At 47.9% G+C, this 15,041-nt stretch overlaps 1 protein-coding gene across 1 annotated transcript in view; it reads right to left on the bottom strand.

The window, feature by feature from the left end:
• The window catches only part of LOC141172718 (nicotinamide N-methyltransferase-like), a 54,479-nt gene that overhangs the window by 1,527 nt on the left and 37,911 nt on the right, over positions 1-15,041 (bottom strand). The window lies entirely within an intron of this gene.

Genomic DNA, 15,041 nt, shown 5'->3' with positions numbered 1-15,041 from the left:
TAGATGAATAATCACAGCTTTAAAGGATAAAATGTATCAAGGCTAAGGGCATGTGTGGTGCCCCTGTGGGTTCAGTCGCCACAGAGGTACTGCATCTCACCCAGAGGTGTGGTATCCCCTTCTCTCAGGTAAGGATGGAGTGCTGCCCGGGACCCCAACACCTGCATCCAACACTACACTACTCCAGACCAGCAGGAGGGGCAAGATGCGTCGCTTCCCTGCTGAGCCCTGTCCCTGGTTGGAGTGGGGGTAACCAAAGTAGGGGGAACCATGTAGTGGGTGTGGGTGGAGGAAATAAATCAGGGGAGCATTGGAAGAAGTGATATAAATAGAGAAGCCATCTTGAAAGGACAGCTCAGTCTGGGAGGAGAAGTAGAGGGAGCAGGAACTCTGCAGGAGCTCTGTTCAGGAAGAGGAGGGCCTAGCCAGAGAGGCCCAGGACAGACTGAGAAAGAGAGGAGCAGGAGGAAGGCTCCAGGAGTGAAGAAGGGATCCCAAGGTTACGGGCAGTGCTGGAGGCCACCCGTACGTCCGAATCTGCTAGGCGGGGGAGGGATCGAGCCGTAGAGGGGACCGGCCCCTAATCAGTGAGAATTACAAAGTTCAACTGGAAACCATAGGTTTCTGTACTTTCAGGGTGCACTCATCCGCACTCAAGTAGCCAAAAAGGTAACCACATAGGATGCAGAGAACTCCAGGTTGCCCAGAAAGATCCGAGGATATCGGCTTGAGACATTGTGTGGCGAGGCGCAGGGCAAGAAGGGTGAGGGCCAGCACAGGAAGATGGCTGAGAAGGGCATATAGAACGGGGTCCTGTCAGGCACTCTTGAAACACCTGGGAGTTTGCTGGACCCCGGAATGGTGAACGCAGCGCGACGTGGGAGGTCGTATTCCAGAAAGTGCAACCTGAGGAACTTAATAACTGTGAGTAAACTCTGAAGACTGCACCCCACTGTCTCTGTGAATTATTCCGGCCGCGCCATCACCCCCTGCACTACAACTGCAACAGCAACATTCATAACATATCAGCACAGCCCTGTAGCTAAGCTCTACCTGTGGAGGGGTAAACCAACTCTGCTGCATTTACACCAGCTCCAGAGGACATGCTCCGCAGCGGCGGCTCCATATAGCCGCATACCACAGGTGGCGTCACGAACTGTATATAAAAACTATAAATCCCCTGTAAATAATCCCCTTTTGATTGACTGCCCTGGGTCATGGATCGGGTCACCGCCACTGTGACATCTCCCCTAGCAATGACCGGCCCGGCCCGAGTACCCCACGGCCCAGGGAGCGCGTCACATGTTTTCATATACACAGCAGATCACTTGTCTGAATTTTCGTAACAAAATATCTTCTGCAAATTACAGTAGCACCATTTGGGATGTGATTTGGCAATAGTCTGTTAGGAGGGTGCATCATTCAACAGGGATGTTCGGGGATAATAAGTTATTGAATTGATCAGTGGGGGTCTGACTGCTGGGATCTGCACCAATTGGCAGAATAGGGAATTTCTACCCAGGGATGGTACAACCTGTTCTAAAGTTGTACCATCCCTGATGAAGAAAGCCGCTGCTTTCGAAACGCGTCTGATTTTGGTCCTTCTGCTACTCCTTACCTAACCAGACCACGTGCTCAACATGTGACAGTGACATCACGCCAGGTCCTGCAAGGCCCTGGCCCTGCACCACCACTGTACCACTGCACAAGGTACTACCAGAGCACAAGTCACCGGCGGGGACTCTGCTCCTGCACGCACCGTTCCCCACATCCACTGCCTATCCGGCATATCTGGCGATTCCAGCACAGCAGAGTGGAGGTAAGCCATATATCTCCACTACATCTGCTAGATGGCATAATTCTCCAACGTCTATCACCATTAGAGAAGATACCGCGACTGGTACCCATACACTCCATATATCTGGCTACCCCACAGTGCACAGTGTTCTAGATATACCCCCTCCCTGAGGGCTCACCATTACGGACCGCTGAGCCACCCATGGCCCACAGTCCCTCCTGTAAAGTTACAAATACTCACCTCAGCCTTAACATCAGTAAGTCACCATGTATCTTACTCCTACAGTGGTACCGGCTTAACAATTATTTGCCTCTCTAGCCAGGTACCACTACTACCAGCAACTCTCTACAGTACCCTCAACTACCATGACGCCTATCTGTCACTCATCTCTCAAATAGCAGGTATTTCCTATTGGTTCCACACACATTTCAGCTGACTAGGTTGTCATTATACCTGCCCATTTTCATCCACCAAGGCTCGCAGCAGGAACCACCACTACACTTGTTCAATCTCCTACTAACAACTTTCATGAACAAGACATTAACTACAATCACAGCCCCATCCCAGAGACAGGTAATTATTATCATTTTTAAATATAATCTAACCGAAAGACCACCCTCTCCATTCATCTTATAATTTTAATAATAACCCTAATTTATTCCAACCAGCACCTCTTCATAAGCAAGTGTGGACGATCCCACCACCGGTATATATCAGAAATATCAGACATTCAGGTAACCACTGGTACCTAAATACCTATGCACACTCTCTATAGAGTTACATGTGGCGCCCTGCTGCGCACGGGTGTCACAGAACCCAGTAGGGTGCATGGATGGACTTCTCCACAAGAGGCCCTCACACATTCACACACCTCCACCCTACCACCTCAGACCACCAGAGGGAGCCCTGATAGGGATATATATAGGGAGGGTGGAGCCAGGCAGCTCAGTTAGCTCTGTGAGAAGTGAGAAGTTAGTTCAGAGAGTGTGCTGGCACTAAGACCAGTGAAGAGGCAGCACGCTGGCTGCAGTGCTTAGGCGAGCCAAGGCCTACAGCACAAGTTGAAGCCTAGTGAGGGCCCTGAGTGTGGCCAAAGGCGAGAGGGAAAAGGAAGCAATGAGGGGGCAGAGGAGCATACCAGGCTCACCCCGAAATATACACCGGACACCGGGTCCGCGCCTACAGGGACCCTTTATACCCAGTAGGGACCACCGGATACAAGTCCCAGGTCGACCAACACTGACTAATGTACCAAGGCTAGGAGTCACGGAGGCCCCAGCATCCAGGGAGAGTGATCTCCAAGAGAAGGCCCTACCACCAGGTCAGCAGGTGCAAGAGAGAGAGACAGTAATTAGGCCAGGCCTAGCTCCTGGCAGGTCAGACTCTTAGCAAGTGAAAGCAACGGATCAGGAGGCCCTATACCCGCTCACTGGAGAGAGTCCAGAAATGCATCCTGCCTACCGACTACCCTGGACCATACGTGCATCTACACCAGTAAAGGTACCGAAGCGAACCCCCATGTGAGTGTCTGTCATTTCTTCCTGAACCGCCCTGGCCGTCTCTCCCCTGTACCACCATCCATTACCCCACGCTGCCCTGAGGCCCGCTCCACCTGTAGGGAGCCGTTCCATCACAAGCTGCCCTACCTCCTGCCTCAGAGGACTGCTCCACAGCGGCGGCTCCCTTTAGCCACATTCCACAGGTGGCGTCACGAACTTTCCAAAGCCCCTATAAATAATTCCCCTTTTTGGGTGACCGCCCTGGGCCACGGACCGGGCCAGCAACCGTGATATCCCCCACCAGCATCCAGAGGCCCGGCTGCCGAGTACCCCACAGCCCTGGGGGCGCGTCACCTTCTGGTGTCACAAACAGGATCCCGTGCCCATTGCCACCGGGTACTGTGTGCCTTAAAAGACTGTAATACTCACTGTGGTGAAGTTTCCCACCAATTGCTGCTGTTTCCCGCCATTATCCGCCATTTTCCAGTCACCGCGCGGGAAGAAGAGGGGTGTAACTGCGAGAACCCGAGAGGCCTGACTGTGAAAAGTGCGCGAAGCCCAGGACATGCCCCACCTTTGACGTTGAACCAGGAAGCATCAGGTCCTGGAAGGAGCCCAGTGGATGCTTTGACGTCAGACTCGAGCGACGCGAAGTCCTGGAAGAAGACCGTCGCCCGCGGAGCTGCGGCCTACCTGATAAAAAGTGAAGAAGGTAGGCTACGGTTTACTAGGGGGGCACAACCATGGCCGACGACCAACAAGCCGCCGGAGCAACGTATAACTCTCCTGATGCCCAACTTGCGCCCCGCGCTGCACAGGCCGGTGCGGCCGCCCCACCAGCAGGGGTCATGACTCCGTTGATACCCATGGCCCTGCCATATATCCCTGGAGCAAAATGGCTTCCCCAGTATGATGGCAAACCAGACACCCTGTCTGGGTTCAAGAGGAAAATATGCGGTGTACTGGACATGTATTCTATGACTGGTAAGCAAAGAGCCGCTGTTGTGCTGGGACAATTGACTGGTGCAGCAGAGCGGGAAGTTGAAACCTGGCCAGCCGCAGACCAGGAGTCAGTATCCATCATCTTTAAGAGACTGCAAACTGTGTTTGAATACCGCACTGAGACAGATCTCCGGATGAGGTTCTACCACTGTACCCAGAAACCTGAGGACAGTATCAGGGATTAAGCCTGGCGCTTACAGGAAACCCTGCGGGCCCTGAAACAGGTTAGTCCAACCAGCATACAAGATGAAAATAAAATGCTGACGGAACAGTTCATCCGGGGGTTGAGGTCCCAGGAGGAGAGCAGTACTGTACGGTGGTGGGCTTTAGATCATCCAGACGCCACCTTTGACACCCTCAAGGACATGGCTATTAAGGGTCTAAAGCCCCTGGAAACATCAGGGACTGCTATCCAGCATTAACAGGGTGGGGCCACTCCAGTGGCCGCTGCACCCACTGCTCCTTCATTAACGACTGAAACAAAGATGCAAACAGTGCCCCCTAGCGAGTTGGACAGCCTGCGCTCTGAAGTGTGTCAGCTAAGTAAATCCCTGGCCACTGTCCTGAGCACCCGGCAGCTACAGGAGGAGCCCGAGTCGGAAGGAAGGATCCTACTCGCCGACAGCCCTGAGGATGTCCCCTGGATGAGGAGAAAAAGGAGGACAACGCCACCCCGTGGGAGGAACAACGACCAACGTCGCCCTCCAGGAGACTTCATCTGCTACCGTTGCCACAAGGCAGGCCACACTGCGCGGAACTGTCCTTTAAACTAGCAAACCCTGGGGCCGACACCCAGGAGTAAATCAACCAGGCCCATCGAGCTGGAACCACCGGTTCGTAGGAGGAAGGCCTTTCCTGTCCATCGTGCTGGACAGCATTGCTACACCTGCGTTACTGGACACCGGCTCACAGGTAACCATCATACCTGATGTCCTCTACAAAAGGTACTGGTCCGTAGATGAACTCCGCCCGCCAGCCCGAACCTCTCTGTGTATGCCTCTAACGGCCTTCCTCTTAACCTAGTAGGGGTTAAGGACATGACAGTGAAGGTGAGGAGAGCGGAACTAAGGGACCAAGGACTGATTGTAGTAGAATCTAACCCTGGTGATACAGACTTATATATGATACTTGGTACGAATATTGTTGGTAACTGTTTGGGAGAAGTGTTGTTTTTGCTCCAACAGATTGCTGACACTGCCAAACCAGGGCAGAGGAAGGTGCTCCAGAGAGAGATTTGAGCCCTCCTGTACCAGCAACAGGTAAAGCTAACAGGTGGTGAGATTGGTAATGTACGGGTGACAGACCCGATACCCATTGTGATCCCCCCAATAAGTGAGATGCTGATTTGGTGAAGGGCAGCAATAGGTCTCAAGGGACAGAAATACCAGGCGGTAGTGGAGCCCATGAGCTCAGAGCACAGACCTACACTCTTAACTGCTAGAGGGGTCGTTGATGTACGCAATGGGAGGGTACCGATACGTCTCCTAAATTGTGGGGAGGAGGAAGTTAAATTACTAAGATACGCCACTGTTGCCAGATCGTATACTGTGAATGATGACGCCATACACACAGTAGAGTCTTTAACCTCATCAGACACAGTGGAGGGTAATGACTCAGAAACCCAGCTGGAGGATTGGTGTCAACAGCTCCATGTTGGCACTAGAGATGAGCGTTGTTCGACTCGAAGTGTTCGCCAATCTCAAATTCGAGCTGTTTTGGGCGGTGTTCGAGCCGTTCGGCGAACACGAACAATTTGAGAAAAATTCGGCTGTTCGAGGTTATGTTCGATAACTGTTCGTGCACCAAAATCATAACTGGATATTTTCTCAGTAATGATGAAAATTAATGTTAATACGCAGTTTGAGTGTACAGCGAGGTGGGGGGAGGGGCAGGGGATGGATCTCTGCAGGAATAATGAAGATCTCCATTTTTTTTTCTCTTTCCCGCATTTACAGTGGGGAGGTGCAATCTGTCAGCCTATCAGCAGCGCACACGCGGAGCGAAGTGCTTTTTTTCACACAAGCAAGGGCATGTGTCATTGGCAGTGTATGTCACATGTCCTTGCCCTATAAGACCAAGCCATTTTCCCCGTCGCCACCATTTTCTCACTGCTGCAGCTGCGTGTTAGACGGCACCGCTGTTGCTGTGTGCGCTATACCTTGTTAATTTCAAGCCAATTTTCGCACAAATCTACAGATAGCTTGGGAGTAGGGAATAGTTGTGATTGCAGTCCTTTTAAGGACTAGGTTACAGCATTTCCTACGACTTTTATCAGGCAGGTCTGTGCTCTTAAATAGATAGATTGTGGGAGTAAAGACTAATTGTAATTGCAGTGCTTTTCAGGACTAGGTTACATCAGTTCCTATCAGTTTTTGCCAGGCAGGTCTGTGCCAGTGCTGTGCAAGTTTTTTCACAGCATTTGGCTGAATCTAGCAAAGCTAATCCTTTTTGGCCTATTGCAGAGTGTGTTAGTCAGTGGAGTAGCCTATCTGTGTTGCAAGATATACCACCTGTGTATGGAATACCAATTTTTTTACTGCACCTAGTGAAGTAAAATCTTTTGGGCATAGCATCATTCTATTAGTCCATCTATACTGACCTCCATCAGGTTGCAAATTGAATATAATTTTTTTCTGCATCTAGCTCTGAAAAAATATTTGGGCTTCTAGCAGTGTGTGGGACTTGTTCTATTAGTCCATCTATACTGACCTCCATCAGGTTGCAAACTGAATATAATTTTTATTTGCATCTAGCTCTGAAAAAATATTTGGGCTTCTAGCAGTGTGTGGGACTTGTTCTATTAGTCCATCTATACTGACCTCCATCACGCTGCAAATTCAAAAAAATTTTTGTCTGCATCTAGCTCTGAAAAAATATTTGGCCTTCTAGCAGTGTGTGGGACTTTCTCTATTAGTCCATCTATACTGACCTCCATCAGGTTGAAAATTAAAAATAATTTTTATCTGCATCTACCTCTGAAAAAATATTTGGGCTTCTAGCTGTGTGTGGGACTTGTTCTATTAGTCCATCTATACTGACCTCCATCAGGTTGCAAACTGAATATAATTTTTTTCTGCATCTAGCTCTGAAAAAATATTTGGCCTTCTAGCAGTGTGTGGGACTTTCTCTATTAGACCATCTATACTGACCTCCATCAGGTTGCAAATTAAAAATAATTTTTATCTGCATCTAGCTCTGAAAAAATATTTGGCCTTCTAGCAGTGTGTGGGACTTTCTCTATTAGTCCATCTATACTGACCTCCATCAGGTTGCAAATTAAAAATAATTTTTTGTCTGCATCTAGCTCTGAAAAAATATTTGGCTTTCTAGCAGTGTGTGGGACTTTCTCTATTAGTCCATCTATACTGACCTCCATCAGGTTGCAAATTCAAAATAATTTTTTGTCTGCATCTAGCTCTGAAAAAATATTTGGCCTTCTAGCAGTGTGTGGGACTTTCTCTATTAGTCCATCTATACTGACCTCCATCAGGCTGCAAATTAAAAATCATTTTTATCTGCATCTACCTCTGAAAAAATATTTGGGCTTCTAGCTGTGTGTGGGACTTGTTCTATTAGTCCATCTATACTGACCTCCATCAGGTTGCAAACTGAATATAATTTTTTTCTGCATCTAGCTCTGAAAAAATATTTGGCCTTCTAGCAGTGTGTGGGACTTTCTCTATTAGTCCATCTATACTGACCTCCATCAGGTTGCAAATTAAAAATAATTTATATCTGCATCTAGCTCTGAAAAAATATTTGGCCTTCTAGCAGTGTGTGGGACTTTCTCTATTAGTCCATCTATACTGACCTCCATCAGGTTGCAAATTAAAAATAATTTTTTGTCTGCATCTAGCTCTGAAAAAATATTTGGCCTTCTAGCAGTGTGTGGGACTTTCTCTATTAGTCCATCTATACTGACCTCCATCAGGTTGCAAACTGAATATATTTTTTTTCTGCATCTACCTCTGAAAAAATATTGGGCTTCTAGCTGTGTGTGGGACTTGTTCTATTAATCCATCTATACAGACCTCCATCAGGTTGCAAACTGAATATAATTGTTTTCTGCATCTACCTCTGAAAAAATATTTGTGCTTCTAGCTGTGTGTGGGACTTGTTCTATTAATCCATCTATACAGACCTCCATCAGGTTGCAAACTGAATATAATTGTTTTCTGCATCTACCTCTGAAAAAATATTTGGGTTTCTAGCAGTGTGTGGGACTTGTTCTATTAGTCCATCTATACTGACCTCCATCAGGTTGCAAACTGAATATAATTGTTTTCTGCATCTACCTCTGAAAAAATATTTGGGCTTCTAGCAGTGTGTGGGACTTGTTCTATTAGTCCATCTATACTGACCTCCATCAGGTTGCAAACTGAATATAATTTTCTTCTGCATCTAGCTCTGAAAAAATATTTGGCCTTCTAGCAGTGCGTGGGACTTTCTCTATTAGTCCATCTATACTGACCTCCATCAGGTTGCAAATTAAAAATAATTTTTATCTGCATCTAGCTCTGAAAAAATATTTGGCCTTCTAGCAGTGTGTGGGACTTTCTCTATTAGTCCTTCTATACTGACCTCCATCAGGTTGCAAACTGAATATATTTTTTTTCGGCATCTACCTCTGAAAAAATATTTGGGCTTCTAGCTGTGTGTAGGACTTGTTCTATTAGTCCATCTATACTGACCTCCATCAGGTTGCAAACTCAATACAATTTTTTTCTTCATCTACCTCTGAAAAAATATTTGGGCTTCTAGCTGTGTGTGGGACTTGTTCTATTAGTCCATCTATACAGACCTCCATCAGGTTGCAAATTGAATATAATTTTTTTCTGCATCTAACCCAGCCAATAGTTTTGGCCTAATACCACAGTTTGGCCACTCAGCTCTGCTCGGTTCCCATCCATTGTTTTTTTGTGCAAACAACTCCAGAGTTGTGAATTAGTTAACCACCAAAATGAGTGGAAAAAGGCCTGCTGCTGGTGGAAAGGGGAATAGGCGTGTTGGGAAGGGGAAAAAAGGTTGTGTCCGTGGGGTAGGTGTTAAAGCAACAGTAACATCTGCAGAAGAAAGACCATCTTCCAGCCAAACTAAAATGTCTACTTCTTTTAGCGGACAATGTGATAAGATCCCTTTCTTACGGCCACGCCAATCACTACAAATTCCAGATGAGGCACAAAAACAGCAGGTGCTTCAACGGATATCAAGTGCTCCTTTAAGTGGGCTCTCCTCCACATCAACTTCAACATCACAAATACTCCAGTCCTCAAAGGTGTCACCCTAATCGCACTTGCTTCCTCACAGCTCCCAAATCTCCAGCTGCCCGTCTGAGTATGAGGTAGAACAGATGGTTGAGTCTGCAGAGCTGTTTACGCATACTATAGCCTGGGAATCAGAGGTCGACTCCAGCGCTTCTGTGAATCCAGACGAGGAAATGATCTGCACTGATGCCCAGAATCTTTATGAGTCGGATCCAGGACCAGACGCAGAAGGTTCTGACCATAATGTAGACCCTCATTCCCAAACTGTAACTCCTGTTGGTGGAGACAATGAGGAAGACGATGATGAGACTCAAATACCTGATTGGAGTGACAACTTTAGTTTTTTGTCAGGGCAGGAAGAGGTTGGCTCTGAGGACGACTGGTGTGATAACGCACAGGGTGATGATGATGAGGTTGGAGATCCCACTTACTGTCAACCCACAGTCAGCCAAGAGATGAGGTCAGCAGAGGAGGTGGAGGAAGATGCTAGTGACGACGAGGTCAGGTTGCGCCTTCCTGGACAGAGACGTAGTACTGGAAGCACGTCAACAACTGCATCCTCAAACACAACTCTGCCTCTCACCACAAGTCGCGGTGGCTCTTCAGGTTGCATGGGTGCTAAGCCTTGCATAGCCTGGGCATTTTTTCAGATCGATAAAGATGACCCAACTCGTGTTATCTGTAACATTTGTCAGCAAAAGCTAAGTAGAGGCCAAAAAATACATAGTTTGAGTACTTCATGCATGAACCGGCACATGGACATGAAGCATAAGTTGCAGCGGGAAGCTCAGTGTGCTACAATGTGGCCTAGCCGGCCGGGCCAACCACCGTCTGCCATATCTTGTGCATCCGCGGCCTCTTCATCCTCTGTGACTGGGGGGACAGCAGTCACACCTGTTTTGGGGCGCAGACCTGCCACCTCTTTACCCGCAACAGCCAGCGTGATTGGCAGGTCATCATTTTCTTTGGAGGTGGTAACACCAGCTGGTGTTGAGCGCTGTCCGACATCGATAGCACCACCTTTGGATCAAGGCAACCTAACATGTCCGCCTGCATCTTCCTCACAGACCGGCAGTTTGCCGGGGACACCCTTATCAACCCCGTCTAAGCACAATAGCCAGCCCTCAGTCCCTCAGATGTGGACAAGTAAAAGACCATTTCCTCCTAGCCATGAGAAAGCTAAGAGGTTGAATTTCACCATCTGCAAGCTCTTGGCTACAGAAATGCTGCCTTTCCGCCTGGTGGACACAGAGGATTTTTGAGACCTTATGTCCGTCGCAGTGCCCCAGTACCAGATGCCCAGTCGGCACTACTTCTCAAAGAAAGGTGTGCCTGCGCTCCACCAGCATGTCGCACACAACATCACCGCTTCTTTGAGAAACTCTGTGTGTGACAGGGTGCATTTCACCACAGACACTTGGACGAGTAGGCATGGACAGGGGCGTTACATGTCGCTGACTGGGCACTGGGTAACTATGGTGACAGCAGGACAAGGGGCTGCTGTCCAAGTCTTGCCGTCCCCACGAGTTGTGCGTCAATCCTCTTTATCTCAAAGTTCCTCCACTGCTTCTGCCTCCTCAACCTCCTCTCGGTCTTCCACCTGCACCCAAAGCCTGTCTGGTCATGCCACAAGCTTTCTAACTGCGCAGAAGGGATCCTGCACACCTCCTTACTATGCTGGCAGTAGGGCTCAACGTCATCAGGCGGTTTTTACTTTGAAATGTCTGGGAAATGTGAGTCACACAGCTGAGGAGTTGTGGTCAGCTCTGGAGAACCAATTTCATGAATGGTTGTCTCCACTGGACCTGAAACCAGGGAAGGCCGTGTGCGACAATGCTGCAAACCTGGGTGCGGCCCTTCGCCGGGGCAATGTCACATATGTGCCTTGTATGGCTCACGTGTTGAACCTGGTTGTCCAGCAATTTTTAGCCCACTATCCCAGACTAGATGGCCTTCTGCAGAGGGCACGGTCGCTGTGTGCTCACTACCGCCGTTCGCATCCCGCAGCTCAGCGACTTACATCTCTACAGAAGTCGTTGGGCCTGCCACTTCACCGGCTAAAATGCGATGTGCCTACCCAGTGGAATTCAACTCTGCACATGTTGCAGCGACTGTGGCAGCACCGACAAGCCCTGGTGCAATACGTTCTGACGTATAGCCTGGGCCAACGAGATTCAGAGGTAGGGCAAATCACGCTGGAGGAGTGGTCTCAGATCAGGGACCTATGCACCCTTCTGCACAGTTTTGAAATGGCGACGAAGATGTTTAGTGCTGACGATGCCATTATCAGCATGACTATTCCGGTGATTTACATGCTGGAACACATGTTAAACAGAATTCGGAGTCAGGTGGTGGCACAAGAGGAGGTGGAGGAAGTAGAGGAGGAGGAGTTGTATGCGGAAGGGCTAACATCTGCAAGGTCCAGACGGTCGGCAGCACCAAGGCGGCAGGCATGTGAGGGTGGGGGAGATGGTTTTACCAGGGCGCATGGTAGCAGCCAAACTAGTGAGGAAGGTGCAGGAGCCCAGGAAGAAGTGGAGGACGAACTGATGGAAGACTCATCAGATGAGTGAGACCCTGATCACATTTCTGTTGTGCGAGGTTGGGGGGAGAGGACAGAGGAAGGAAGCATGATTGTTACCTCGCCACCAACACAACAGGGACTTGGTGCTCCTGGATACGCAACACACATGAGTGCCTTCTTGCTGCCCTACCTGCAACATGACCCTCGAATTGTGAGAATTAGAAATAATCCTGACTACTGGGTTGCCACACTGTTAGATCCCCGGTACAAAAGTAAATTTGCAGAAATTATTCCTGCCATAGAAAGGGATGCACGCATGCAGGAGTATCAGCAGAGACTGTTGCAGAATCTTACATGTGCTTTTCCACAAAACACCAGTGGTGCACGTAGTGAATCTCACAGTTCCAACTTGCCAACCGTGGGACCGTCAAGTGTTCAGCACTCAAACCGTAACAGAACCACAGTATCTGCTGGTAACATCAATTTTGCGGAATCATTTCACCACTTTTTTAGCCCATCCTTTGCAAGGCCACAGGAGACAAGAAGTCTGACACATAGTCAACGCCTAGAGACGATGGCACAGGAGTATCTCCAAGTAAACATTGAAGCCATGACTGTGTCACTGGACCCTTGCTCTTTTTGGGCTTCCAATCTGGATAAATGGCCGGAGCTAGCCACTTACGCCTTGGAGATCTTGTCATGCCCCGCAGCCAGCGTTCTGTCTGAACGTGTGTTCAGCGCTGCTGGTGGTGTGCTGACAGATAAGCGCACGCGGCTCTCCACTGATAATGTAGACAGACTCACGTTCATAAAGATGAACAAATCATGGATCCGAAACGACTTTTCTACCCCAGTGTCATCCTGGGGAGAGTAAAAGCTTGATGATTGGTTAAAATCACCCTACCATCCGTTTTAAGCTTTCAAATTACTAATCATGTTTATCTGTATCTTGGCTGGAAAATAATTTGGGCCTTGTAGCAGTGTGCAGCACTGATTCTATTAGGCCATCTATAATAAGCTCCACCAGATTTAAAATTACTAATCATGTTTATCTGTATCTTGACTGCAAAATAATTTGGGCTTTGTAGCAGTGTGCAGCACTGATCCTATTAGGCCATCTATACTAAGCTCCACCAGATTTAAAATTAATAATAATTTTTAGCTGCATCTAGCCCGGAAAATAATTTTGGGGCTCCGAGATGCGCAAGACACATAAGTGCCTTCTTGCTGCACTACCTGCAACATGACCCTCATATTGTCAGAATTCGAAGTAATCATGACTACTGGGTTGCCACACTCTTAGATCCCCCAAACTTTTCGATCAACCTTTTCATTTTAATAAAGACCAAAAAAATGGTCATTTTTGAAATTATAAGCATTAGCAGGTTATTAGAAACTGAAATCAAACAGTTTTCAACTCAAAACTTTATTCTAGGTGATGTTACAATTTCACATAGGACCCCTTGTTCGAAAGGAGCTTCTGAACTCTCTCATCCATTGAATTTGTGAGGTTTTGGATGGTTTCTGCTTCAATTGTTTTGCATGAGGACAGAATACCCTCCCAGAGCTGTTGCTTAGATGTGAACTGCCTCCTGCCATCATAGACACTCCTTTTGATGATGCTCCAGAGGTTCTGAGTGGGGTAGAGGTCAGGGGAGCATGGGGGTCACACCATAAGTTTGTCCCCTTTTATGCCCATATCAGCCAGAGATGCAGATGTTTTATGTGCAGCATGAGATGGTGCATTATCATGCAAAAAAATGATCTTGCTGTGAAATACACGGTTATTCTTCTTGAACCATGGCAGGAAGTGCTGTTTGAGAAAATCCACATACATTATGGAGTTCATCTTTAGTTCCTTCAGGGATCCTAAAGGGGCCGACAATCTCTCTCCCCATGATTCCAGCCCAAAACATTACTCCACCTCCTCCTTGTTGGCGCTGTAGCCGTGTTTGCGTGGGGTGTCCATCAACCAGCCATCCTCCACTCCATCCATCTGGACCATCGAGCGCTGCACGGCACTCATCCGTGAACAAAACAGTTTTGAAATCAGTCTTCATGTAATGTTTGGCCCACTGGAGCCGTTTCTGCTTGTGTGAAGTGGATAGAGGAGGTCGACAGGATGGCGTATGCACAGCTTCAAACCTCTGAAGGACCCTGCATCTTGTTGTTCGGGGGACGTTGGAGGCACCAGCAGCTTCAAAAACTTGTCTGCTGCTATGACAAGGCTTTTTTGCCGCTGCTCTTTTAACCTGACGTAATTGCCTGTAGGAAAGAGTCCTCAATTTGCCCTTATCAGCACGCACACGTGTGTACTGTGAATCAGCTACATACTTCTTGATTGCCAAGACACTTCATCCTGATCATCGCACAATGTTGATTGTAGTCATGCCTTGACCTAAACACTCCACAATTTGTTGCTTCTCAGCAGCCGACACATCCTTTTTCATTCCCATTTTGGCAGAAAATGTAGGCTGCTTAATAATGTGAGACAGCCTTCTTAAGTAGTCTTGCCTTTCATTGGACACACCTGCCAAACTAATTAGCACAGGTGTCTGCAATTGCTTACAGTGATATAAAGAGCCCTGACACACATCACCATCAATGAGTTTAACTGACAAACAAACAAATTCTTCCCTTATCACTCCTAAACACTTTTTGCATAATAATTTGGAACACAGTGTACATGTGCTTTTCCACAAAACACCAGTGGTTCACGTAGTGAATCTTACAGTTCTAACTTGCCAACCGTGGTCTGTATGGAGTTGTTCAATAAAGGGCCCAAAATTAAGATAACATAGATGGGAGAGGTCTCTATGAATAGGAATTCCTAAGTATTTGATACCCTGTGAGGGCCAGTCAAAGGGAAAGTTGGACTGGATGGAATCCTATATGGATTTGGGGAGGGAGACATCGAGAGCCTCAGACTTCGCTGCATTGATTTTAAAATTTGA

Source organism: Phyllobates terribilis, unplaced genomic scaffold, assembly GCF_046119375.1.
Source record: "Phyllobates terribilis strain yellow unplaced genomic scaffold, ASM4611937v1 Scaffold_12__6_contigs__length_324123572, whole genome shotgun sequence".
Taxonomy (NCBI): Eukaryota; Metazoa; Chordata; class Amphibia; order Anura; family Dendrobatidae; genus Phyllobates; species Phyllobates terribilis.
This window is presented reverse-complemented; position numbering and strand designations above follow the sequence as displayed.